Raw genomic sequence first — 26,054 nt, 5'->3', positions numbered from 1 at the left:
TTAAAGCACTAATGTGAGTAGGTACCAGGTGGACAGCAGCCAGAACACCAGGGAATAAACTCCCCCAAGGTCCCAGTCACCTTCAAACCACCAAGATCAAGGTCAGCTTTCCACTGGCAGTAAAAATGAGTCACGCTCCCCTCCCTGCACCTAGCAGTGGTTCAGCCCCAAGGGGAGGGGAAGGCGGTAGCTCATCCCCTAAGACTCCCCCTTATGAGAAAGACAGCTCATCTGCATACAGGGAAGACCCTAGAGCCCCTCTTTGCAGCCCCAGGCTCCCACCTCCTCAACAAATGCTGCCTAATCTCTGGACTCCAGGGGCTGATTTAGGGTTATTGGTAGGAGGGAGCGGGGAAGGTGACATTGAGTGTGGGACATCAGCCCTTGCTGAATTTTATGGCTCGATTCTGAGATAAATCACTCTGGCCCAGGGAACTGGCTCCAAATAGATTTACAGGTTTTAATATTTGTTTGGGGCATTACAATTAATTGAAAGGTGCCTCTGCCAGTTACTGTTCTGAAATGTGCACCTTGGACTCAGAGCACTCACTTTTATTGGCATAATTATGATCGTTTAGAAATGGTATTTGTCTGGAGTCCTCATTCCCCGGGAACAGTGCTCTCTATAATTCCAGGCCTGCTTGAGTTCCCAACAGCCAGGACCAAGTCCTCTTGTAGAAATTAAACAAGCTAAAGTCCCCTCTACAAGCGTGGGACCCTACTAATTTGCTGACCTTACATCCTCCACAGTTTGTTAGTTAATGGCCCTGAAGGCCCCGGGGGCCAGGAGGTGAGGGGAAGACGCCGACCACCCCAGATCAGTTCCAGTCAGCCACCCCCTCGTCCACCCAATTTCACCTCAGGCCACCAGTGAGTGGCAGCATGGATGGAGCAATGGGTAAGCACTCAGGAGTCAGACTGCTGAATTCAAATGTTGCCTTTCCCACTTAGGAGCTGTGTGACCTTAGGCAAGTTACTTAACCTCTCTGTTTACTATCTCAATTTTCTCTTCTCCAAAATAAGGATGATAAAATAATGTCCATCTTACCCTGCTAAGCGAAATAAGTCAGACAGAGAAAGACAAATACCATATGATCACGTATATGTGATATCTAAAGAACAAAATACACAAAACAGAAACAGACTCATAGATATAGAGAACTAATGGCTGTCAGAGGGGAGTGGGGTTACGAGAATTGATGAAAAACATGAAAGGATTAAGAAGTACAAATTGGTAGTTATAAAATAGTCATGGGGATATAAAGTACAGCTTAGGGAACATCCTATATAATAAAGTGCTAATATGCTAATTAGAACAGCAGGACGACTGTCCGAGGCTGCGAGGGGCTACGCGGGTCCGGCCAAGGCACCGGGGCTGTGAGGGCCGAGCCCCTTGCACAAATTTCGTGCATCGGGCCTCTAGTCGTCAATAATATTGTAATAACTATGTGTGGTGCCAAGTGGGTACTGGAAATATCAGGGACCATTTTGTCAAGTATATAATTGTCTAACCACCTGAAACTAATACAAAATAATATTGACTGTATACTGTAATTGAAAAATTTAAAAAACGAAATAATGTCCATCTCACAAGGCTTTTATAAGGATTAAATCAGTGAATAAGTTTAAAGCACTCAGTACAGTGCCTGGCACATGGTTAAGTGTTAAAAGAACTGATTTATTGGTGAACCAAAATTTTCAAGTGATTTGAGGGAGAGCTTTGTGGCTAAAATGAAGCTTCTAGAGTAGGGGTTCATAAGCTTCCTGTAAAGTGCCAGAGAGTAAATATGTTAAGCTTGTGGGCCACACATTCTCTGCTGAGATCAGCCAAAGGCAACCGTGGAAATACACAAAACAATAGGCAGGCTGTGTTCCAGTAAAAGTCATTCAGGAAGGCACGCTTGGGTCTGGGGACCACCGTTTGCAGACCCCTAGACTAGACCTAATTTCCTATTTTATAGATGAAGAAACAGAGCAGGGAGTTATCTGACATCACTGGAACCCAGGTCCCTGCCCTCCTAGGCCAGGGCACGTTCTCCAATCAGGAGCCCCAGAAAGGGAAAGAGGCATTGTTGGCACTGCCAGCACACGTGCTCCCACCGCGCTCCGCCAGTGGAAGACACCCTGAAAAACAGTGACACTGAGGCCAGCGCTTTCCCTCTACAGTACAAACCCTCCACTCCCTGCAGGTGGCACAGGGGCACAGGCGTCTCCTGACTCCTCTCTGTAGCGCCCCCAGCAGCCAGCACAGGGTCTTGCCACCGTGGAGCTGCTCTGAGAAGGCCTGTGGACGCCCTGCAGGGGAGAAGATGCTCAGAAGGACGGCCAAGGGCAAGGCTTGTGTATCTCAGCCAACTCTGGGAGTGGCTGGTGAAATGAGGCCCTATCCTCATGCCAAGGGGAAGCCACCTGTCAAACAATTCAAAGTGACATCACACAAAGCATTTACTGTGGCTGAGCTCCCACGACACCAATGGAGTTCTAGACATTTTCCACCCCTCCACAAAAGACCGCAAGGAGAAAATAAAACGTGAGCCTCAGCGAAGGTCTGTGAGAAGGAACGACACTCCCTTTCTGTGACACTAGTTCTCATGGCCCTACAATAGCTGACACCCCTCCCACAGGAAGCAGGGTCTCCATCCCTTCCCCTTGAATCTGGACTCGGTACACGGACATGACACCGAGCCAGTTTCCAGGACAAGCCTTTAAGGAATCGGCAGCTTCTCCTTCCTGTGTCTTGGGACATTCATTTTCAGAACCCAGCCACCATGCTTTGAGGAAGCCCAAGCAGCCCCGTGGAGGAACCCACAAGGAGAACCCAGGATCTGTGTTCTTCAAGTTCAATCATTTGCGCAGGTCACAAAGCTCTCTGCTGCCACAGGTAACACGGAAAAATATTCTTTTGTTAGAAATGTGGCAGATGGGTGAGGATGTAGGCTCCAGATCTAACATTCTGTTGTGTAAATAAAGGACTGTAATATTGTCCTTTAGAGTAAGAAGTTTATCTTTGTTCCTGGCACTGAGCTCCTAACACCCTTGAATTGATAAGCACGATAAAGGTGTCTTGATATTCGTAGCAAACCCCGTCCCACCAGGGTTTATGATGCTGTAGCTGGTTGCCAGGGGAACCACCCATGTGATGGAAGGGTTGGAACTTTCAGTCCCACCCCTTGACCTCCATCTGGAGAGAAGAGAGAGACTGGAGATTGAATTCACTCACCAGTGGCCAATGATTTAATCACTCATGCCTATGCAACGAAGTCTCCGTTCAACCCCAAAGGATGGGGGTTCAGAGAGCTTCCAGTTGGTGAACACGCGAAGGTACGGGGTGAATGGCATGTCTGATGCCCTTCCCCACACTCTGCCCGATAAAGCTCTTCCATCTGGCTGTTCCTGAGTTATATATTTTACACCAAACTAGTAATCTGGTAAGTAAAATGTTTCTGAGTCCTGGGAGCCATTCTAGCAAATTAACTGAACCTGAGGAAGGTGTCATTAGCATCTCCAATCCATAGCCAGTTAGAAGCACAGGTGACCCCCCTGGACTTGTAAGTGGCACCTGAAGTGGGGGTGCGAGGGGGCAATCTTGTAAGACTGAGCCCTTAACCCAGCGGTTCTCAACCTTGGCTGCACATTAGAATCACCTGGGAATCCTTTTAAAATCCTGATTTCTGGGCCTCATCCTCCAGAAAATCTGTTTCTTTGTTATGGGGTGGGGCCACAACATTGGTAACAAAGAAACAGAATTTCCGGAGGATGAGGCCCAGAAATCAGGATTTTAAAAAGATTCCCAGGTGATTCTAATGTGCAGCCAAGGTTGAAAACCACTGCCTTAGCCTGTGGGATCTGCCGCTATCTCCAGGTAGGTGGTATCAGAATGGAGTCGAATTGTAGGACACCCAGCTGGTGTCAGAGAATTGCTTGGTTGTGGAAAACCAACACACATGGCATATTAAGGGCAGAATCGAAAGAAGCTAAGATATTGGGGGGAGTGGCAGAGGGGGGAGGGACTAGAAAGAAAAAGCAGGTCTCAGGAGGATCTGAAGGTAGGGCCAATATTTTTACCATAAAATATTTTTGTCTTGAGTATCATATGAGCACATCCACGAATTTGAAACTGAGACCCAGAGTCCCAACCTAGATGTAAGATGACAGCTGGGAGACGTCCTGATTTCAAATACTCAAACGCACATCCTAATCTGGGTTCAGAACATATGGCCGCCGTCGCTCACAATACGGAAGAGAAAAGCTGGCTTAAAATGCTGAGTTACAAGTAGTTGTCTCAACTTCAACATAACTCTTCTAGATTATCTGAATTTGAGTAGCAAAACTATCCGTTTACTAGAGTGAGTTAGCTCTCCAATGCACCCTTCAGTCATTAACTTTAGACAAGGGTACTTATCACCGGTTGGAGAATTGGAGGTCAAATAGAACACTCTATTGTAACACATTTGTTGCCAAGATGATCTTTCTCACAGATACATTGAAGTTTTTGGTTATCAAAATTCTGGATAACAGAAGTTAGTTTCAAAGTCTAAATTTGCCAAACAGGTGCTTTAGAAAAACAAAACAAAACTGGGGACTACGTAAAAGGAATCTTTGCTTTACAAATATATTTACTAAGCCTGTCTTTAGGTAATGACCACCTTTTGTGAATTCAAATTCCAATCATACACATAAAAGTTTGATGTAACCTGCATTTGTTACATGAAAAGAGGTAGCCTTGGGCTGAAACTGGACATCTATTATTCAAAACGTCCCCAGTACCAAGTGACATAAGCCCAACCCAAACCTGCCTATGCTGCATTTCCCACCATTCGGCACTTTGTTTGGTGTTGTCTGTCATACCCGTGTATATGATATTGTCCTTGACCTTGTATTGACTTTTTATTAAACTTAGTTTCCTCTACGAAATAATGAAATAAGACGTCTTTTCTTTAATGCACATTTGCATAGATACATAGCTTTAAATTTTTTATAAGTTCATAGACTTTCAACTGGAAGTCAGCATGTACGCCATCGGTAGTATGATGCCACACTTGAAGGCAGGGGTGGGGAACCTTCTCCTGCCAAGGGCCACTTGGATATTTACACCAGCATTCGAGGGCCATACAAAATCATCAACTTAAACATCAGCCTGCTCTACTTGGTCAAACATTTCATTAACTCACCCTTGATGCCTTGGCAGGGGCAGACCAAATGATTTTTCGGGCTTTAAGGCAGAGCGGGGGGTGGGGAGTAACTGAATAGAGTACCAGCCTTTAATTTGTTTTCTCGCGGGCAGATATGGTATGTCGTGACCTTGGCCAAGTCACCTTCTTTTTCTTGCCTCAATGTCCCCACTGGAAGCGTCACATTGACCCAGCCAGCTCTCCAGTCACCTCACAAGAATGCCAGGCGTCATAACGCCGGGTGTGGCTGACAAAAGCATGAAAGCCCGCTCACAGCGACTGGGGGTGCTCAGTGTCTACTCACCCACGTGAGTGAACCACTCGGCTGGCCTTTCCTCCCGGCCCGGCGAACGCTGAACCCGGGGAGCTGGGGATTCGAGCTATGGAGGTCGTCAGCAGGCGGCTGGGGAACTGGGATCTCGGTACTCTAGAGCTTTTCTGGCTCTCAAATCTATTACTGACACATTAAGTAAGCCTGGCCCTAATGAGGTAACTAAAGTCACTGCAGCCCTGTGGGGACACACCAGGAGCTAGCCTGCTGGAGGTTTAAAACTAGGTCCCCGAGAGTGTCCACAGGAGCTCAGGCAACCTCCTCCTTGTCCTTACTGCCTTGTGTTCAGTCCGTGGACTCCTGGAACCACCTGCCACCCTCTCCTCACCCTCACCCTCACCCGCCAGCCACCTGGGTCTCATGGGAAATGGAAACGAGATGGCTAAAGACGCAGAGGTCTGCGGCTCACTCTGAGCTCCCAGTGGTCGTTGCCCACGTGGCTGGTTTCTCTCTCACAGGAATGAGGCTGCAGTGAACCACGTGTGTTTTATCCAGAGGAAGGAAACACATTACATCACTCACCAGCAACCCTTTTCCCACACCCTTCTGCTGACGTAACCGGAAGCCGACATCCTTAAGAGACCTGGAACACGGCCTGGCACTGGGTGGGATAATTTCTACCTTACTGAAAAGGAATCAATTTTATCAGGAAGAACAAACTGCCAAGCCATAGGTTCAACTGGCCAAATCCGGGAGATCTAGAGCTGCTACGTTAGACGCTGGCAGGTGTTGAAAATGACATCACAGGGGTTCTTCCTCGCTATGCCTCAGAGGCCTGGCACTGGGAACCTCAGGGAGAGGCGAACGGAGATCTTTGATATTCACTCATCCAATCCCTGAGGTCACTGAGGAGAAAACATCCAGGTGTGCAGTGACTGCCAAAGACCACCCAGGTGGCATTAGTGGCAGACCTAAGACCGGCGACCTTTCCAGAACATCACAAGGAGACCTCAGCATAACTTGTCAGTCCCGGTGTGTGATGGTTAAGAGGTAAAACTGGAGCAAAATGGGCTAGGTCACTTCTCAGCTGTGTGACCTCAGGGAAATTGCTTAGCCTCTCTGTTTCCTCATTTTCTCATCTATAAAAATAGGAGCTATGAAGGCTAATAAAGATAACACATGTAAAGTGCTCGCTAAACACGTTAATACTGTAATACTTAACAAATGTTAGGGCTTTATTTTTGGATTGCCCGGGGTTTCTGGAGAAATCCCACCTGTTCAATCCCTGAGTTGACCCCCATCTCCCCCAATGCCTAAACACAGCAGCTCACAGGGCAGAGTTCAGGATGTTAGAGTCACACAGACCCGGATCCATAGCCTGGCCCAACGAAACAGCACAGACTGGGCGGCCTAAGCAACAGAAACGTGCTGTCTTACAGCTCTGGAGGCTAGAAATCGCGATTAAGGTGTAGCAGGTTGGTTCCTTCTAAGGCCTCTCTTCTTGGCTTATAGATGGCTGCCTTCTCACTGTGTCCTCCCTCACATGCTCGTCCCTCGGGCTGGGCTGTGTCTAGTCGTGTCCTAATCTCCTCTTCTCTTAAGGACAGCCGTCATATTGGATTAGGGCCCACCCACAGGACCTCATAATCACCTCTTTAAGGGTCTCATCTTCAAATACAGTCACATTCTGAGGTCCTGGGTGGGGGGGGGGGTGCGGTTAGGACTTCAATAGACTGAGGTGGGAGGGGATAAGAACATTCAACCCATAATAGCATGATCGGTTACCTTTTTTTCTCTAGGAAAGAAATACAGAGTGGGGCAAAAGTAGGTTTACAGTTGTTCGTATGGAAATAAATGTAAATAATTATTAAATGATAATACAAGAATGGCCCTAGTTGGTTTGGCTTAGTGGCTAGAGCATCAGCCTCTGGTCTGAAGGGTCCCAGGTTCAATTCCAGTCAGGGATACATGCCCGGATTGCAGGCTCGATTCCCAGTAGGGGGCATGCAGAAGGCAACCAATCAATGATTCTCTCTCATCACTGATGTTTCTCTCTCTCCCTTCCTCTCTGAAATCAATAAAAAAAAATATTTTAAAAAAATGATAATACTAGAATAAACTGTGTTTTGCATACTTACAACTGTTAACCAACCCCCAACCACCACCCCCCCCCCCCCGCCCCCATGTAGAAATCCATGAATCCTTATCCAGACCACTGTGCTGGGCCACACTGAACTGGTGTGGAGAGATGTCCAAAAATAAGGAAGTGCCCTTCATCATTCTATAAATACGCATTTTGCTTTTAAAAACAACTTGGTTTCATGAGCAGGGATCTTATGGCCGGCACTGCCCTCGCCCTACGGGAATCCACAGAGGGCTCAGACGAGGATAGTGTCTTCAAGGTGCTTCTGATCTCAGAGAACAGACCAAGCAAGGATCCAAGGGCTGATGGGAGCGATGGGAAGTGCTGAGTGCCCTGAAGATTTATAGACCAGATGCTGGAGTGGAGGAGGAAGATAAAAGTGACCATCTGAGACGAGTGTAGAAGAGCCCGGAGGGGAAGGATTGGCCCCAGGGGGTTGTTGGGTGGTGGCCAGAGGCCTGGGCTATTTGCATGGATGAAGGGAAGGGTGGTTGGGGGAGGGGAAGGTGGTGACCACCACCATCTTCCCATGGCCTGCGTTCCCTAAAATTCCCAATCAGCATGGGCAAGAGACCTGACACTGCTAGATACCAGGTGTCCAAACCACTCTGAGAGGCAATTTCCTCTTTCAATCCTCAGGGTCACCGGCAAAGGTGACCACTGTCTGCCACTGACCAGCCAGAGCCTCAGGCCCTCAGGCATCTCCAGTCCTGCTGTCCAGGCCACCAGCCACATATGCTCCTTCCCTCTGGACCATTCTGCCTGCAGGTTCTCTACCTGGCCCCGGTGGCAGGAAAACTGGAGGGGACCCTGGGGGAGGGGACATAGAACCCACTTACTGAAATCACACAAGAGGCCTTCATTGGACAACTGGGGTCCCATGCCCCAATATTTCCTGTGGGTTAAGCAATAATAACAACTAGAAAAGGCAAAACTATAGTGCGAGAAAGCAGATCAGTGGTTGCCAGAGCCAGGGAGTGTAGGTATAAAAAATTTCATTTCTTGCCCGGCCAGCATGGCTCAGTGGTTGAGCATTGACCTATGAATCAGAAAGTCACGGTTCGATTCCCGGTTGGGGCACATGCCTGGGTGTGGGCTCAATCCCCAGTGTGGGGCATGTAGAAGGCAGCCGATCAATGATTCACTCTCATTGATGTTTCTATCTCTCTCCTTCTACCTTCTTCTCTGAAATCAATAAAAATATATTTAAAAAATTTCATCGCAATAAAGGTGACACCTCCCCAAATACATAAATAAAATCATATTAAAATTTGGTGAGGCAAACATTAATTGTTGTTTCCCCAACCATCATTCCCCTTCCCACTTCCCTATAAGCAGACCTCGCCTCTACAGATGAGGCAGAAAACTTGCTAGTTCAACCCTACTAGATATTAAAACTGATAAGAACAGATACTACACTCAATCTTAGCCAAAAGGCCGAGAAGCGATCTCAACCTCGACTTGAGCTTAGGCATGGGTATTGACCCATTTCTCTTCAACAGACTTGATGAAAATTTTAGTGGGAGGATTCTGGAAAATTTCCCCCTCCCTGATACATCAAGACACAAGGAGAAACCAGAAGTTTACCTTCCTGATTGCCTGCTGCCGGGGTCCAGCCCCAGCGGTCCAGGGGTTCCCAAAGGTGTGGACGGAGTCGGCGAAGAATGTTTTACATGGAGACAGTGTTCAGAGCTCTCTAGCTCTCTTTAGTCTCCGCGATCTTCCTGTGCCTGGCTGAGGCCACAGAGAAAGATCTTGAGGCAAGCTGAGCCTTTATTTTATAGTCAGAGGTAAACAAGGTAGTGGTTTCCATAGTTACACTGTTCTTGTGAGTTTCACTTGTTTTGACCATAGTTACACTGTTCTTGTGAGTTTCACTTGTTTACACTGTTCTTGTGTTTCACTTGTTTTTGTTCTTGTTCTTGCTGCACTTCCCTCAGCCCATTAGCTTCCCGATAAGATCTAGGGAGCATCATAAGGTCAAGCCTAATTATGCTTAAGAGGACTGTGCCCTCTAAGCTGGGACTTGTTTGTGACTTTGCCAACAGGTCAGTCTGAGACTTAGTCCTATATCGGCTCCCCACAGCCTGCAGATGCAGTTATGAGAATGTGATGTCTGGAGTAGTGGTAGCCATGCTGTGACCATGAGGAGACAGCGCACCGAGGACAAAGGCCAACATGCTGGAATGGTAGCCTAGAAGGTTAGAATAAGTCCTTGAAATCACTACTGAGCCACTGAAGGAACCAACCCTAGGACCCCTATCTTCAGACCTCTGGCTACGTGGGTCTACAAACACCTTGCTTTTCAAGCCACTGTTAGTCCTATGTTCTTTTGCCAATAGCCAACACCCTACAAGTCAGGTGTTTTTCTCTCTCCAACTTCCATCTCCAATCCTAAAAGCAAGGTCATGGACAGGTCTAAGATAGGTCCTTGTGGCTGGAAACTGAGCCCCATCAGAAAGCTGAGTCCATGGTCCCCACAGATAATACTTTCCTCTCTGGTTCTGAAACAAAATGAGGAAACAGATGCTGGTTTCTCCTGGGCGCGCCGCTACCCCCATCACCACATGTGCATCCTGCAGTGTAAATGATAATAGTGCCAGGTGTGACCCACACGCAAAATACCCTCTCTGGTGGCCATAAGGACAATCCCAGTTGACAGCTGTGCCCCAGCAGGCCTGTTAACAGCACCCCTTTTTACTCTCAAAAGTGTGTCCTTTTCCACAAAAAAGTAGAGTCACCTCTGGCTGCCTCAGCACACTTTTCTTTCTCCTTATCCAGAACTTCCCATAAGGCCGTTCTGTCTTCCCCGCCGAGATGCAGATGGGAGGCTGGGGCCCTGCCAGTTTCACCAGAATTCATCTCACCTCATTCAGAGCCGGGTGCGCCGCAGGCGTCTGACACACGTCCTGCTAAACTGAACCAAATGCAACGGGTAAGAGCCTGGAGCTAAAGGATCGAGGCAAACCAGTGCAATGTGAGCATGAGGAACCATTTTTTGGAGGGAAAAGAGGAGAAATTGGGTGCTTTCCAGAATCCCTGGCCCTCCCCACCAAGTGCTGTTAGCACTGGGTCCAATATGCAACTGGCAGCGCACATCGGGGCGTCCAGCTGACTTGATGCAACCTCGCTGCAAAGGCAGCCGTGCTCCTGGTCACCTGTCATGGCAGCTAGTGAACAGATGAGCCCACAGGCGCTGACCATCCTGCAGATGCAAAGGGACAGAAAGCCTCTGCTCCCTGAGAAAGCCCAGGGACTGTAGACTGACCTCAAGAGACAGACAGACAGGCAGCATGCTCTCCAAAACACTGTGCTGGTGAGCACCATCCTACTTGGTGACACACCAAGACGTGGATTCCCCAGGAGGCCACTTTCTTGATCTCAGGGCTCACAACCCTAAGTATCTCAGCAAATGCCCCACAAATGTGGTCAAGACCTGTGGTGAGACCAGGACATTGCTACCACAGGGGGTAGGCCCTACAAGGGAACAGCAAGGGGGAGGGTCAGCTCCACCTGGCCCGGATGGAACCACACACATTCTTTCTAAATAACTTCAGGCTCAACTGCCACAGCTACAGTTAGGCATTTCCATGTCTCTGCCTCTCTGTCTCTCTCCCTCATGGAAGTTGCTTTGATGCAGAGAGGCAAACAGAATGCTTAGCACTGTGCCGGGCACATAATACACTCAATGAACCCCAATTCCTGAGTCACTTACTTATGAGCCCAGATGCTTTCTGGGTGTTGGAGGAAAGAACATGCAGTGTGTGCTGCTGCTTCTCTCGTGGTAATCTGGAAAGCACTGAGCCAGAGCTTCTCTAACTTCTACTTACATCACAGGCTGCATCTACGCAGCCAGCTCAGCTAAGCTTACATCTGATCTTCAAAGCGCCTTCTGTGCTAAAGTTAGGCTAGAAGTTGGCTGGATTGTCACAGAATCTTAGCTTGACAAATTAAAGCCATCAGAAGAAGTGGGACAGTGAAGACATCTCTCTGGACAGCCACGGGGCGAGGGGTGGAAAGGGCTGGGCAGTGGCTGACGTTCACAGAAGACCTTCGCAGCGGCAACAGCCTCTGGTAAGGGAAGGCGCGGCCCCACAGGCCATACACTCCGGCGTGTACTCGCTCAGCCGTGGGAAGCATCTGAGCAAGTGCTGATGTGCTCAGGACTGCCACACAGCGGGGATGGGCGGTGACCTCCAAGATGTCTCCCCAGTTTGAAATTCTAGGAACTCAAGACTCCGGGCTTGGGGGAGCCAGTCTGACGCACAATCTGGGGCATGAGTAGCAACTGGAATCTGCATAGGGCACCTTTAGGGGGAACCTGGACAGAGCCTCATCTGTAAGCTCCTGGCCGAGTGAATGGCAGGCAGGGGAGAACATTCTGGCCTCCCTGGACTTGTCTGCAGGCTGCTGTGAAGAGGTGAAGCCCGGGGCAGGAACAGCCCCTCACGCAGCCCTGCACACGCCCCACGGGGGTGCAGTTGTCCTGAGGCCCTTTTCAAAGGTTTCAAGCCCTGCTCAGTATGGGTCAGTGGTTGAGTGTCAACCCATGCACCAAAAGGACGCCAGTTCAATTCCCGGTCCTGCACAGGCCTGGGGATGCGGGAGGCAGCCAATCAATGTTTCTTTCTCTCTCTCTCTCTCTCTCTCTCTCTCTCTCTCTCTCCCTTCCCCTCTCTCTAAAAATCAACAAAAACTTTTTTTAAAGGTTTCGAACAAGGCCTCTCTCTCCTCCTCCTCACTCACTCACTCACTCACTGGGGCCACCCAGGTCCTGCAGCATCTCTCCAAGGTTGAGACCCAAGTCAGCAAAGGGTGAAGAGCCCCAGGACCTTCCTGGCATCCCTGAGGGCCTAGACCACAGGCTGGAGGACCCTGCTCCCCAGGGCCTTATATGCTAATTCCTCCTCTCAGGACCTCCAGATCACATCCAAAAGCAGAGTTTCCAGGGAAGATTTTTCCCCCCACCCCAGATCCAGGCCAAGACTGACAAGCTCCCCCAACCCCCCCCACCCCCCCTCCCCCTGTCCTTCCTCCGAGCACGCAAACCTTAACAGGGCCCCTCTCTGCTCCAACTCCCAGTCTCACCCCTGGTCCTGGAGATGTTATCAGGACTCAACCCCCTTTTGTTCTGAGACCAGAAACCACCCCTCAACACCCCCCCCCCCCCGCCCCGCCCCACCTCTGGCACCACCTCTCCACAGGACTGGCCTAGCATATGGGCAAGCTTCCTGTCCACACTCACTTTTGAGTCCTCTGGCTTTTCTTTACATCTTATGAGCTCAGCTCTTCTTTGAAAGGATGCTAGTTTATACAGCATTTCTAGGTACTTGGGAGTTGGAAGGTTTTCAAGATTTTTACTCCACTGTGGTACTAAAAATATTCTCCATCGGTGTTGGAATACCCTCTTTGGTCTTGTCCATGGAAACTTTCCTTGGCTGACCTCCCACCCCCAAACAACTGACTGGCCACATCCCTGAAGATCCACAGACATAGGCTGAGCACCTACTATGCGCCAGGCACTGTCTTAGGCCCCAAGGATTAAAAACTGAAAAGGCTGGAGCTCTGCCTAAAATGCACAGCTCCAGGGCGGCAGGAAGAGAAGTAGCCACTCTTCTGTTCGATTTGCACGCGACTCTGCCCAGGTGGTTACAGCTTTTACGTGGCCTCTTAAGTCCACATCCCGTCTCCCAACTGGACTGCCTTCTCCACATCTTCCCTGCCCTTTACTCATGGCCCCAGGGCCTGGGACAGCACCTGCTCACCATGGGCCTTAAAAATGCACACGCCAGTCCCCTAACGCCCTCCAATGCTTCCAGCTGAAGCTCATTCTTGGCTGTCGCTGGATTCTGCCAGCTGGGCCTCCAGCATGACACAGCATCCCCGCCTGGCTTCCCTGATGACAGCGGCAAGCGGCATGACAAAGGATCCTCTGACAATGGGAGGAAGAGGTCTCCTTATTGTCTACAGCAGCCCCACCTCGGTCCACTCGCAGCAGACCCTTCCCCACTCCCGGGTCTGTGGCCCCCGCCCACACTGCTTCCTCAGGCTTCCACCCTGCGCACCGTGCCCTGTGTAAGACAGCTGCCACTGGATTACCCTCTCGGCAATTCCAATTCAACGTGTGTAACAATGACTCCCCACAACCCTCCCCCTGCCCCAACCCTAGCTGACCTGCTCCAGCACCCAGGTCACCCAGGTCACACCTGGGTAACGGCCGCCACCCACCAAGTCAGTGAGCCAGGAACCTGGGAGGCACTGGGCTCTTTCCTTGTCCCCCAAAGCTAAGCAGTCACTGAAGACTTTATTCCATATATACATATGGAATAAAGGTTATATATATATAACCTTCCTCCATCTCCATACGCATGGCCCTGGCTCCAGGCCTCATCCCCTGTGACCGGAACCGAATGGAGCCTGTCATTCCCTCATCTGCTCTGCAGCTGCCCAACTCCCAGTCCCACTCCCTTCTGTTCCACGGTGGCACACCTCGACTCTGCTTAATGGCCCGTCCTCCAGGCTCTACCTGCGGGCTAACAGCCAAGGTCCCAGCCAGGCTCACAAAGCTCCTCACTCCTGAGCCTTGTCTGCCTCTCTGCCCTTGTACTCCGACCTCACAGCTTCCGTCCCTCCTTGTACCCAGACAGCCTCAGGCCTCTACACCTTTGCACATGCTGTTCCTACCCCTGAATGCCCTTCTCCCATCTCCTCTCCTGGTTAATTCTCTTTCAGCTGCAGCACCTATGTGATCTCCTGCAGGAAGCACTCCCTGATCTTGAGGCAAGGACAGGGCCCCCTTGTCCGTGCTACTGTGAGGCCCTCGGGACTTTCTCTACCCCTGCATTTACTGCCCCATGCAGAATTTAACTGCCTGCACTCACCACACCACACTGAAGGTACTGTTTAAGTGTCTCCTGGGCAATAGAGTAGGCCTCTTGCAGGAAGTGGGGGCTGTGCCCACTCACTGTTGTAGCCCCAGGTTCTGGCAGAGTCAGGCATAGAAACAGAGCCTTCTGACTTCAGGATGACCACCAAACCTTCTTAGTCGGCTCCACTCCCAGTCCCTATTCCACAATTTCCCCTCTAGCAGTTTTGTGCCATTGCCCCAGCTGAAAACCTCCTCTAAGTCCTCCACAACCCCAGATCTATTCCGAAATTCACCCCTTTCCGTGAAATCACCCCAAACTAGCCCCAGACCACTGCTATAATCACTGCCTCCCATCCGTTATCCAACCCACCCTCTGGGTAACTAACTTAGCATTTGGGTCTGGTTCCCTGGCTGGATGTGAGCCAACAGTGGACATAAAAAAGTTCCGAAAAGTTCAAGGCCCTCTACTCACAAAACTGCAATGTGAGGTGACACGGTGGGCCACCTCAGCCCCAGGCAGTGGACTTGAAGTCTGAGGACCAGGGTTCAGATCCCTGCTCTACTACAGTGGCTCAGTTTCCTCATCTGCAAAATGGGAATAATGATAACAGCCGCACAGGACTGCTATGAAGAGCAGATGGGATCAGTTGTGTGAAATGCTCTGCAAAGGGTAAAGCCAAATCAATGTCGGGTATTAGAATAGTTTCCAGTGCCAACCAATCCCCTGCCCAACCCCATGACCTTTCCACTGGCAGTTTTTCTCCTCACTTGAGTCGGGTGAGAATCAAATGAAATCTGTGGGTCCTCTTCACTGTCGGGAGGTTCCTGAAGACCCTGCCATGGGAAGGGACCTTGCCATGGGTCCAGGTCACAGGGGATGAAAGCAAAAGGCCAAACTTACGAGTACGGGAGGGCCCAAGGCCCACCACCTCTCCCAGATTCCTGCATGCCCAAGGTGAGAGAGAGGGCAGGGAAGGCCGGGCCAGTCTCGAAGAAAAGCAATCTCAAGACTGTATGATGAACTCCAGAGCCTTTCCTGGAACCAGAGGAGAGGCGAGAAGATGCAGAATTCTCCCTCTTTGGGAAGTAAGAACCCCACTTTCGTGCCCCCCCTCCCCCCAGAAAACACCATAGTATACAGAAAGTGGATTGGATGAGGCATCAAAATCCAGGATTTCGTGTGCCACTCTCCAGGGCTCCCAGCCACTTTGTGCAAGCCGTCTCATCCCTCTGAGCCTCAGGTCCTCACGTGGAGACCAGCTCATCAACAAGGCCTTCCCAGCTCTGGGTGCCTAGGATCTGAGGATGGGTCTGTTCTCACCCTGTTCTGAAACACAGCTCTAGCCTGGGTGTAACTGAGAAATAAGAGGCAGATGCCGATAAGTCATCATGGTGACAACTCAGGAAGGCCACCATTGCAGCATTGTTCTAAATGAAAGTGTGTGCAGGGGGAGGCAGGAAGACAGAAGAGCAAAGCCTGGATGTGAGCAGCTGAGCTCAGGTGACCAGTGAGTCAGCGGTGAGACCCTGAGGTAGAGGAACGCTCCCCCTCCCCCCTGCCCCCAAAAAAAGAACATCAAAAGGGGCTGCCACATTATTGGGTAAGCGATGCAGAAATACCATCCTCTTCGGAGAATTCCCCAAAACTGCAATTTGCCCGTCTGCTTGTGCCTATGTTCTGTATGCGGGCTCAGGATTCTTTCTCCATCCTAACCACCACTGCCTGCTTCCTCCTTCATGATCTGAACTGCAAACAACAGAACCTTAAAAGCAAGGGCAGTGGACTCTGCAACTCAGAGGAAATTGGAGGACAGTGTCAGGGACCCCAGAAGTTGAGTTTGGGAATGAATAGATGCAAAGAGACCCATATTAAAACACCTACACAGCCGAAGCCGGTTTGGCTCAGTGGATGAAGCGTCGGCCTGCGGACTGAAGGGTCCCAGGTTCGATTCCGGTCGGGGGCATGTACCTGGGTTGCGGGCACATCCCCAGTGGGAGATGTGCAGGAGGCAGCTGATCGATGTTTCTCTCTCATCGATGTTTCTAGCTCTCTATCTCTCTCCCTTCCTCCCTGTAAAAAATCAATAAAATATATATAAAAACAAAAAAAAACAAAAACACCTACACAGACCTGTAAGACAGACGCTAAACTCGGGCTCTGAGTGAGACCTCGACCAAACCCTGAGCCTATCGCAGAAGACAGCAGCCTATCGCTGCCCATTACAGCCCAGCAGAGCCCAGCAGAGCTGGGGCAGGACCATGGAGAACAACCTGTGAGCTCCTCAAGGCTCAGCGCAGTGAGCCGTAGGCTGGCTTCGGGGTTATTTCCCACCAGCTGCTTAACTTCCCAGAAGGACACACAGTACCTCTGGACCCACCTGGGAGGTTCCAAACAGTCTGAAGTCCAAAATCACAAGGGCCATGAGGCTCTTCTCCCTCCGTTACTTCCTCCTGTATTCGCTCTAGGACAGGAACCAGCCTTTTGAGTCCCTTGCAACACACATACGTGAAACTGATGAAGTCCCAGGGTGCTTGCTCTAAAATATTTATGATTTATTCCCTCCTACGGTGTCTGAATCATCCGTGCTATTGCCCTGTAACAACGTAGCTGTTTCTGCTCTTATCTTTGTGTGCCCCAATCACAGCAGCATATCTAGCTTACGGTAGGTGTTCAATAAACATCTGTTGGACTTAAAAATCTCACATTCATCTCCAGTTAGAGTCGGTTTTTGGCAAGCAGGGGCCATATGTTACATTTTCTTTGTATACATTTTAAGCTCTATACACAGGTAGGTACTCAATACATATTTGGGAATAAATGGTTGATTACTTGGCTAACCTTAATAACCCTTCTTCAGGCTGTGTCTGAGAACCCTCATGTACATGAACTCTGAGAAATATATATATATACACATACACATACATACATGTTGGAGTTCTTTGCTTTTTTGGGGTGGGGGGTCCTGTCCCTGGAGATGGAGGGGACAGGGAGTATAACCTGAGATGGTTTCTCAGGAGTCTACACTCTAAATTCGATGGTTTTGAAACCAGTAAATAAAGAATAAACCTTGGATCCAATAACAACTCCATTAACACACCCATGTGAACACAGGCATGTGTCACATAAATACGTGTACCATATGCATTTATTACATGCAGGTATGATTCTGGAATATATTCGAGGTATAAAAACAGATAACCGTTCACCGACAGGAAATTTTCATGCGTGATAATAACAGCAATGCAGACTTCTATTCTTTAGCGGCTACTGTCATTAGGACTGGTAGCCAATCACAAGTGTCTTGACAAGAGTGATTACCAGCATTAATTTACCCCCTTTCTCAGATTCAGTACTTCCTGGGGTGGCAAGACCTACTGGAGGGCGGTGGGCGCCACTATTTCAACTAAAAGCCATAGGCTGAGAAGAGAAATCACAAAGAGGGGAAAGTAGCCCTTCTCCCACTGAGAGTCCTGCCTCACAGGACCATCTTAATCAATGCAGTGTACACAAGGCAGGGTCATCCTGAAAAGTCAAACATTATTCCAGCAATCTGTTAACCACTGATGACACTGTCCCCCAGAAGGCGGTACAAAATCACTGCCTCCAAGCGTACACAATCCAGGACAGACACTGGACAGCAGATGGGGTGATCTGTGTGTAAACCTAGTCCTGTTCCAAACACTCAAAGGGAGCTTCCTCCCGCAACCTGAGTGCATCCTGTGAGGGGCTTGTTCCGTGCATTCTGTTCTCATGTAACTGGGTTTTCTTGAAAGCCAGGCACTTTTCTCCTGAGATCCGAGCATGCTCGCAACCGGGATTCCTGAGGTTTTGGGCACGGACCCAGCGCTAGGCCAGAGGGCCTGCCGGACAGCCTGCAGCCCCTCTCCGCCCTCTGGGCGGCACCTTCTCTCTCCTCTAGCTCCGGGGGCAGGGCAGCAGCGGCTCGTGCTGTGTCACCTTCCCCGGCCTGAGCCTCCAGCCGCCTAGAAGCCAGCAGCTCCAGCGGCTTCCTTCCTTAGCTCTCGCGGGCCTCCAGCCTGGGAGATAATCCCCGGGCCACGGAGCCTGAGCCCGGTGGGCGGAGCCGACAGAGGCACGGTCTGGGCATCCAGCAGCAGCAGCAGCGAGGCGGCAGCGCCGGGCCGGGCGGGCCTGGGCCGGGACCGGGACTGCGGGCCAGCCTTTGGCCCACACGGCCTCTAGGACGCAGAATTGGGAGGGGGGCGCAGAGCGCACCGGTTCCCTCCAGGGTCTGCTGGGGCATGCATACCCACAGAGCGCCTCGGTACAGGGGTCAGCCCAAGCGTGGGGGCGGCGAAGGAGGCGGGGAGAGAGCACTCGAGCTCCCCAAGGCTTCTCCCGGTTCAGCCAGACCACCCCTCCCCAGCGCTGCAGCCAGTCAGGTCTAGGGGCGTGAGATGCGGAGATAGGAACTGCGGGTCTCCCGCCGCCCTCGGGCCTGGGACTCCCTTGTGAACCCGGCACACACGCAAGCACGACCCCCTCTCTAAGTAACACGGGCACGCACGCACGCGCGCGGACACACAAGACTAGGAACCCAACTGGGACCACCAGGGGGCTGACGGGACCCATCTCCACCGAGATCAAGACCCGGGCGCGTCCCCACTCTGCAGCGGACTGCGGTCCCCCCCGCCCCCCACTCCCCACGCCGGAGCGGTGTGTACTCACAGACAGCTGGGCGGGGGAGGCGACGCTTCACTCCCGGGTGTGCGACCCACCCCGCGCCGCCAGCCATCCCTCCCCTTTACACGCCGCACCCCCTTCCAGCTCACGGCTGCCCCCCAATCCCAACCCTGCAAACTCCACGAAACCGCACTGCCAACGCCGCCCAGAGGAGGGGCTCAGACCCTCGCTCCTCTTTTAACGCCAAAGGAGAGACTTACACTCATATCGGCGACGCGCGGTCCCTGGGACACCCCCTCCAAGACGCACCCGGCTCCCCCGCGCGGCCCTCGGGAGCTCAGACCTCCACCGCGGACCGAGCCACCGCCCCCTGCCCGCCCTCCGCCAAGACCAGCGTCCGGGACAAGTCACCTGCTCTACGGCCTGAAAACGCCGAGCCGGAGCCCACCCCGCGGCCGCTCGAGCCACTCGCCAGCGCGAGCCTCGTTGGTCAGAGCCTGTCAACCTAACCCCCGCTCCGCCGGCGGAACGCTTCCCCAGGCCCGATGACGCCGTGGCGACGGTATAATAATTTAAAGAGCCAACAGAACCACCACGGTGGGGAGTGTCCAAGTCTGCAACCGCAATGGATTCCCTCCTCTGCTCCCACGCCCTGCGCCCCCCGCGGCCCGCGGGCTAACCGGGGACAGAGGGAGGGTGCAGACTGTCTAGACGACAGCCAGCCCCGAGCCCGCGGGGACGGGCGCGCACACACAGCCGCAGCCACAGACACAATCACTCACCGGCGGAGGGAGGGGCGGCGTGGAGACTCTCTCCGGGTCCCCCTGCGGCCGCGAGGGCAGCAGCCTCCGGCGAGAGCGGCTGTGGGCGCCGCGCTCCTACCTCGGCGGAGCACGGTCGGAACAGCTGCAAGTTCGGCCGCCACTCCACCAACTGCTGGCTGCAGCCAATGCGGGCTTCAAAACAAAAGGGAGAGGAATCACGCTCGCTCTCTGCCTCCCCCCGCTCGGAACCCGGCACATGACAGCGGCTACACCGCGCGGGTCCAACGCCAGCCGGGCTCCAGCCGCGCGCCCCTGGGGACCCCTCCCCACCCGCGCTCCAGGGCCAGGGCTCCCTGCGGGCGGGGCACCCGGAGGGAAGGGGCAAACCTCGGGAGTGCCGAGCCCGAGGAGTGCGACCCCCGATAGAAAGGAGGACCACGGCTGAGCGCGGACGCCCGGCTGCCCCGGGCGCAGGGAGGGGGAAGGGGCTAATTGTTTCGGGCGGTTTTCCCGGATTTACCTATAAGCACGCGCACGGCACGCAGCCTTCCTCCCAGGTCCCTGAATCCGTCCGCCAGCTGCGGTGACTACAAGAGGGGGGCTGACGGAGGGGATGCTCACCTCGGGGTTCCTCTGGCCGCCGCTCCGAGCCGGATCGGGGGTGGGGGAAGGGGGCAGGGAAGGGGAAGGGAGGGAGGAGGCTCCCGAGAGCCGACTCCTGCCGCGAGTTCCGCGCGTCCGGGCAGCGGAGGGGGTTCGGGCTCCCGGGCGCGGACACCCAGCCAAGAAGGGAGGGAGGGAGGGAGGGAGGGAAGGGAACGAGGGAGGGAGGGGCAGGTGGGGGGGAGGAGGGAGTAGAGGAAGGAAAAAAATATATCCCTGCTCTGACACAAGGAAAGAGAATGCTGGAGAGTGACGTCCAGGCTCCGCCCTCCCCTCCGGCCACGTGCAAAGACTTGAAAGGAAAGAGGGCGGCGCGAGGCCTGCTGGGTAATGTAGTTCGCCTTTCTTTCCCGGGATGGCGGGCACTGGAGAACCCGGCGCCGGGATGCGCGTGAGCATCCGAGGCATCCCAGTGCAGCGACGCCAAAACCCGCGCCCAACGCCCCTGGACGCTGGCGCGGCCCTGGGTGCGGACCTCTGCGTAGGGAAAACTGAGGGCTTAGGCACGGTCCAGGCTTTCGGGGAAAGGTTTGGTTTTGGGGACAGGGATGCTTTATGGATGAGGACTTAGGCGCTTAAAGTGCAAAGTCTGTCCTAATGGCAGATAAAAGAGAGCTTTGTGTATGTATTGGCCGGCCCAAGTGGCGTGATTAATGCTGCATTAAATGCTGCTGTCTGTTATTGAGATGCATGTTATAATTAACATTTGAACATCTCTGTGGCAGGGGCAGGATGTTGTAATTGGATATGCACTTTACAACCAATTAATTTTCCATTGGCCATGCTGTGGGCTGGGACAGGGGACGTGGTGGCTGGGAGAATTCAATACAATGGAACATTCGGTAATCGCTTAACCAAATCACCAATGTTTTCTGGGTACCTACTAGGTTCCTGGCATTGAGCTTGGCACAGAGAGGCCTTCAGGAGAAGGATGCTTCACATCCCTCCAAAGCAAGGGATTATCAACTCTTTGGAGGAATTGGGTGACACGGTGTAATTGCCATAGAAATCCATTTATTAATTCAGAGAACATTTGGTGAGCACTTCTACAGACAGGACATGTCTGGAAATGCTAAGACAAGTAAGACCCTCAGTCCCTGCCCTCAAGCTCAAAGTCTGGTGTAAGGATTATAGTCAATGCAAGTATAGGGGTAAGTCAACACAACATAGGCGTAAGCACAAAGTGCTAGGGAACCCTCAGGTGAAGCAGCCAACCAGGATGGAAGGTGGATGGAGGTGAGAGAGGAGAGGATCAGGGAAGGCTTCCTGGAGGAGGTTTTTAAACAAAGGCAAAGGCTACAGAGTACAAATGCCCCAGATGAGAGAGAAGACAGTAAATTCTGAAAGTCCCAGCAATTTGGCAGGGCAGAGGGCCAAATTGGGGGTGGAGGATGAGCTTAGAGAGCCGAAGGAGACTGGGACAGCTCCTCACTGGAGGTGGGGCTTGAAGTGGCCTTGAAGGATGAGTGGGATTTCATTTGGTGTGCAGAGCTTGTGTTCCAGTCTTGAGGCTCAGCATGAGCCAAACCTTGGACAGAAAGCAAAGCAAAATCCAGGATGGTATGGTGTGCTTTGTAGTCAGATAGTACTTTATAGTTAGATAGAACTGAGCCTTAGCCCACTTTTGTCACTTGAAAGCTGGGTGAACTTAGGAGTATTACATGACTTTTCTGTGCCTGTGTTATCCTCAAATGGGGACAGAAACAACTGTGTCATAAAGTTGTTAAGAGAATTAGTGAAACATGCAATAGCCTGGCTGTTAGCAAATAGAAATTAAAAAAAAAAAAGAAAAAAGAAAGAAACCAGTCCCGTCCTATAGAGCAGCTCATTTAATTCTTGTACCAAAGGGCACACAGGTGTGTCTTCCCCTCCCTTTTAGAGGGAGACGGCAGGCCCACAGTCGTGCATTCCTAGGAGGCAGGGTGGGTACCAGGAGCCAGTTGTCTGGGTGTCAGGCCCGGTTTTCAACCGTCGCCACTCCCATCAAAGGACCTCGCGTTTAAGCACACCTGCCTCTTCCCCCTGGTTTGCCTCTTTTAGAATCTGTGCCTCCTTGGCTCAGCAGTGTGCTATTTTTATGCTTTAACATCTGGAGCATTTCCTGAGTTTGCAAAATATGAAATAATAGTACCAGAGTCTATCCACCCAGCTGATTGCCAGGTACCTGATTTTAGTTGTCAATGCAGTTTGCACATTTGTGTGAGAGGCACGCCACCTGCAAGGAAAGAAGAATGGAACTGTCTGGGTCTTGGTTTTGCTTTTGCTTTAAGTCACACCCCCAGAGGTGAGAACAGGATCCATCCCAGAGGCGATGAGAGGCTGAGCTACGTGCAAAACAACCCTGAGGAGGACACACCTCTGTTTGGGGTGTGCCTGGAGTGAGAGGGCCAGTGGGGACAGCACAGTCTGGGAGTTAGCAGTCTGGGTTTGCATCCCAGGAATGACATTCCTGGATCTGTGACCTTGGGCAGCTTACCTCCCCTTCACAAGGGTGACCTTGGGCAGCTTAGTCCACAACCTTTCTTGGCTTTGTGAGAACCAAAGGCCCTAACCTATTTAAATTGCATCTGTCTCAGCAAATCCTCAGTGATGATTGACTCCTTTCTTTGATACAGGGTCTTCCTGGCCCAGAAGAATGATCCCTGAATTTTCCTTCTACAGTCAGGCCAGCAGAGCCGGTGCTGCAGGGAGGATTCTGGGGGTGACTCATCTCCATGCTGATGTAGGATGGGTTTGTTTCAAGGAGGTTCAGTTCAGTTCTAGTTCTCAACTCCTGCTGGCCCAGCTCCGAACCCTCACCAGTCCACAGTAGTTGTGCGTTTCCTCTCCCCACCCTGATGCCCAAGGCCCTCCAAATGATGTCCCCACTCGAGGCATGTCCTGGGCTCCCACATGGCTTCTCCCTGCCTATTAAAATTTATCTCCTGCTCTCCAGATCCTCACTCAGCACCTGGCCCTCTGCTTTTCCTCCAGCCCAATACCTTCACTGTATGATAAGATAGTCTTTTCACTCTCTCCTGCAACTCCTACCTGTTTGTATTCTTACAAGAGCTCCTGAAGTGGCCTTTCATGACACGGATTCCCAGCTGGAATGGGGGTCTTTGAGAGGAAGGCTCTGCAGGTCTCTCAGACCCAAGAACCCCCGTGTGGGAGGCCTGGTGCTTCCTTATCCTCCTGCAATGTCCTTCCTCCTCTGCTCTGTGGTTGATCTGATGCCCCACGTGCAGGCTGGGGTCAGAGCTGCTGCTGGGTGCGGAGTTAATGAACTGGCACTGGAATTGGTTTAATGGCCGCAGATTTGAGTTGCCAAGAGTTGCTTTGTCTGCTTTGTCACCACATAGCCGAGAAATGAAAAGCCAGAATGTTTCTCTCTGTTTTAAGCAGTTGCTTTTCTTAATCCATACTTCCCTAAGATATTAGCAAAAAGAAATATTTCTCCGTTCTTCCCATTTCTTCTCCTTCCTTCCACCAGCCTTTCCTCCATTAGCCAACACAATTATTGCAGGCCTGGTGGGAGTCCACCCCAGTGCCTTCAGGAGCTGAGTGGACCAGGCTGGTACCCATGAGATGATAGGAAAACTGATGAAGTGCTACACTGTGTAAGGGTGATTGTAAATGAAGGGTTCCTGGAAGGCTGGACTGGTCAGAGAAGGCTTCTGGGAAGAAAGTAGAACTAGATCCATTATGACTTCCCATAGTGAAGAGGTCAGCAGTGGCCCTGCATTGGCCTGGGAAACATTGCAGAAGTTGTGTCTTCAGGTGGACACTGCAGAGTGGGCTCATCAGGTATCAGTTTGGTGGCCACTGACCCCACAGAAGGAAGGAAGTTACCGGTCTAGTGTCTACGCTCTGTTACTGGGGTGTTGGCCTAGAGAGATAATGGCTTGATAGAACCAGGTTGAGTTTCACCCAGGCCTCATCTCAGCTTCCACTACACAACTCCAAAGACCAACGCCTGAAAGGCAGATGGAAAGTGATCCTCTAGGGTTGAAGTTGGTGATGGAGGAAGGGACATCCATAGAGAACAATGAGCTTGAGAAAAGCAAAAGCTAAGTAAGAATAAACCAAGAAATGTTTTATGGGGAGCATGCTCTGCATAAGGCATCGCAATGCACCATGGGGAACTAAGTGTGTGAAACTGGTTTCCAGGTCCCACCTGCCCCTATCCTGCTGTGTGACATTTCCTCTCTTTGGGCCTCAGTGTTCTCACCTGTAAAATGGGAGGGCTGGACTCTACAATCTCTAAAATTATTTCCCAACCTGAAGGTCCCCTTTCAAGAAGTTTACAATCTAGCTGGCAAAAGAAGCTGTAAAGTTAATAGCCAGAAGTATGCGTTTAAAGCTTTTTAATTCCAGCAGAACAGGAAGGGTTCGTAATATTCATTAAACAGTGCCCTGCAGTCCATAAAGGGACAGAAGAAGACAGACAGATCTTGTCTTGCAAGATTCAAGCACAGTAAGTGAAACCCACGAGTAGTTAGGCATTCTTTAAGTCCCTGAGAGTTCAAGGCCAGACCTCACCATTCAGTGGTATGAGCATCTCATTCACAGATGGCCCTGCTCATGATGAGGACCTGGGCAAAGATACACCCCCACATCTCTGCAAGAGACACATTTCATTGCCCAGCTGCACACTAGAAAAACCTCACCCTGGAGGGGGTAGCCAGGCTTTTTGGACCAGGGGTAGACATCTGATCCAGGGACACCAGGCCATTGGCTAGGCTTGGACTTAAGTGGCCCTGGTTTCAGCAGATCAGCTGAGCCAATCAGAGTTCAATGAGATCGTGTGTGTGATGCACTTAGCACACTGTAGGGACTTAGTGAAGCTTAGCTTTTATTTTTGGTTATTATTGTTGCTGTTTTGGTTGTTACACTGGGGATAGGCTATGTGGGACCCCAGATGAAAATCTGACCAGTTTATACTTTGTGGCCCAAAGGGGTACATTTAGATTTTATTTATTTATTTTCAAATTATTGATTGATTGATTTGAGAGAGGGAGGAGAGAGATCAACTTGTTGTTCCTCTAATTTACACATTCATTGGTTGATTCTAGTATGTGCCCTGACCAGAGGCCAAACCTGCAACCTTAGCATATCGGGACGATGCTCTAACCAACGGAACTACCCGGCTAGGGCTAGATTTTATTTCTGAGTGGTCACTCAGACACTGCAGTGTGGCTCCACTCCTGCCTGAGCCAAGATCCCGGTAATCATCATGGGCACCTTCAGCATGACCTCTGGGGGGTCAGCAGCACCTGGGGAATAAGGAGCAGTCAGGCGTCCAGTGCTCTAGGGCTGACCTCTGTCCCTCTCTCACCCACGTGCAGACACAAATACACTCACCTCACCTCTGTGTCTGTTTTGACGATATTGAAAGCAGATTTGTTTATACTCCACTCTTCCCAGAAAGAATTGGAGACAGCTTTTTAAATTCTAAAATATACTTAGTATCCGAAAATAGGAGTTTACACAAAAGACACTTTACGAGATGATCGTGTCTTTACAAAAGGAGTAAGCGTACTTTCTTTA

At 51.3% G+C, this 26,054-nt stretch overlaps 1 protein-coding gene and 1 pseudogene across 5 annotated transcripts in view; both read right to left on the bottom strand.

Annotated features, from left to right (window-relative positions):
• The window catches only part of CTIF (cap binding complex dependent translation initiation factor), a 235,386-nt gene extending 214,641 nt beyond the window's left edge, over nt 1–20,745 (bottom strand). The window contains exons 1-2 of one of the 5 annotated variants that reach the window (XM_059707250.1): nt 20,484–20,745; nt 19,871–20,054 (exon numbers count right to left, since the gene is read on the bottom strand). The gene's annotated coding sequence lies outside the window, so the exon portion shown is untranslated. The remainder of the gene's footprint in view (nt 1–19,870; nt 20,055–20,483) is intronic. The other 4 variants (XM_059707247.1, XM_059707249.1, XM_059707248.1 and 1 more) reach the window with 4 other exon arrangements.
• LOC132240420 (U2 spliceosomal RNA) lies at nt 8,934–9,034 on the bottom strand (annotated as a pseudogene).
• Nucleotides 20,746–26,054: the final 5,309 nt, after the last annotated feature.

This window comes from Myotis daubentonii, chromosome 8 (assembly GCF_963259705.1).
Source record: "Myotis daubentonii chromosome 8, mMyoDau2.1, whole genome shotgun sequence".
NCBI lineage: Eukaryota > Metazoa > Chordata > Mammalia > Chiroptera > Vespertilionidae > Myotis > Myotis daubentonii.
The sequence above is the reverse complement of the archived record's forward strand: the minus strand, read 5'-3'. Positions and strand labels throughout refer to the sequence as shown.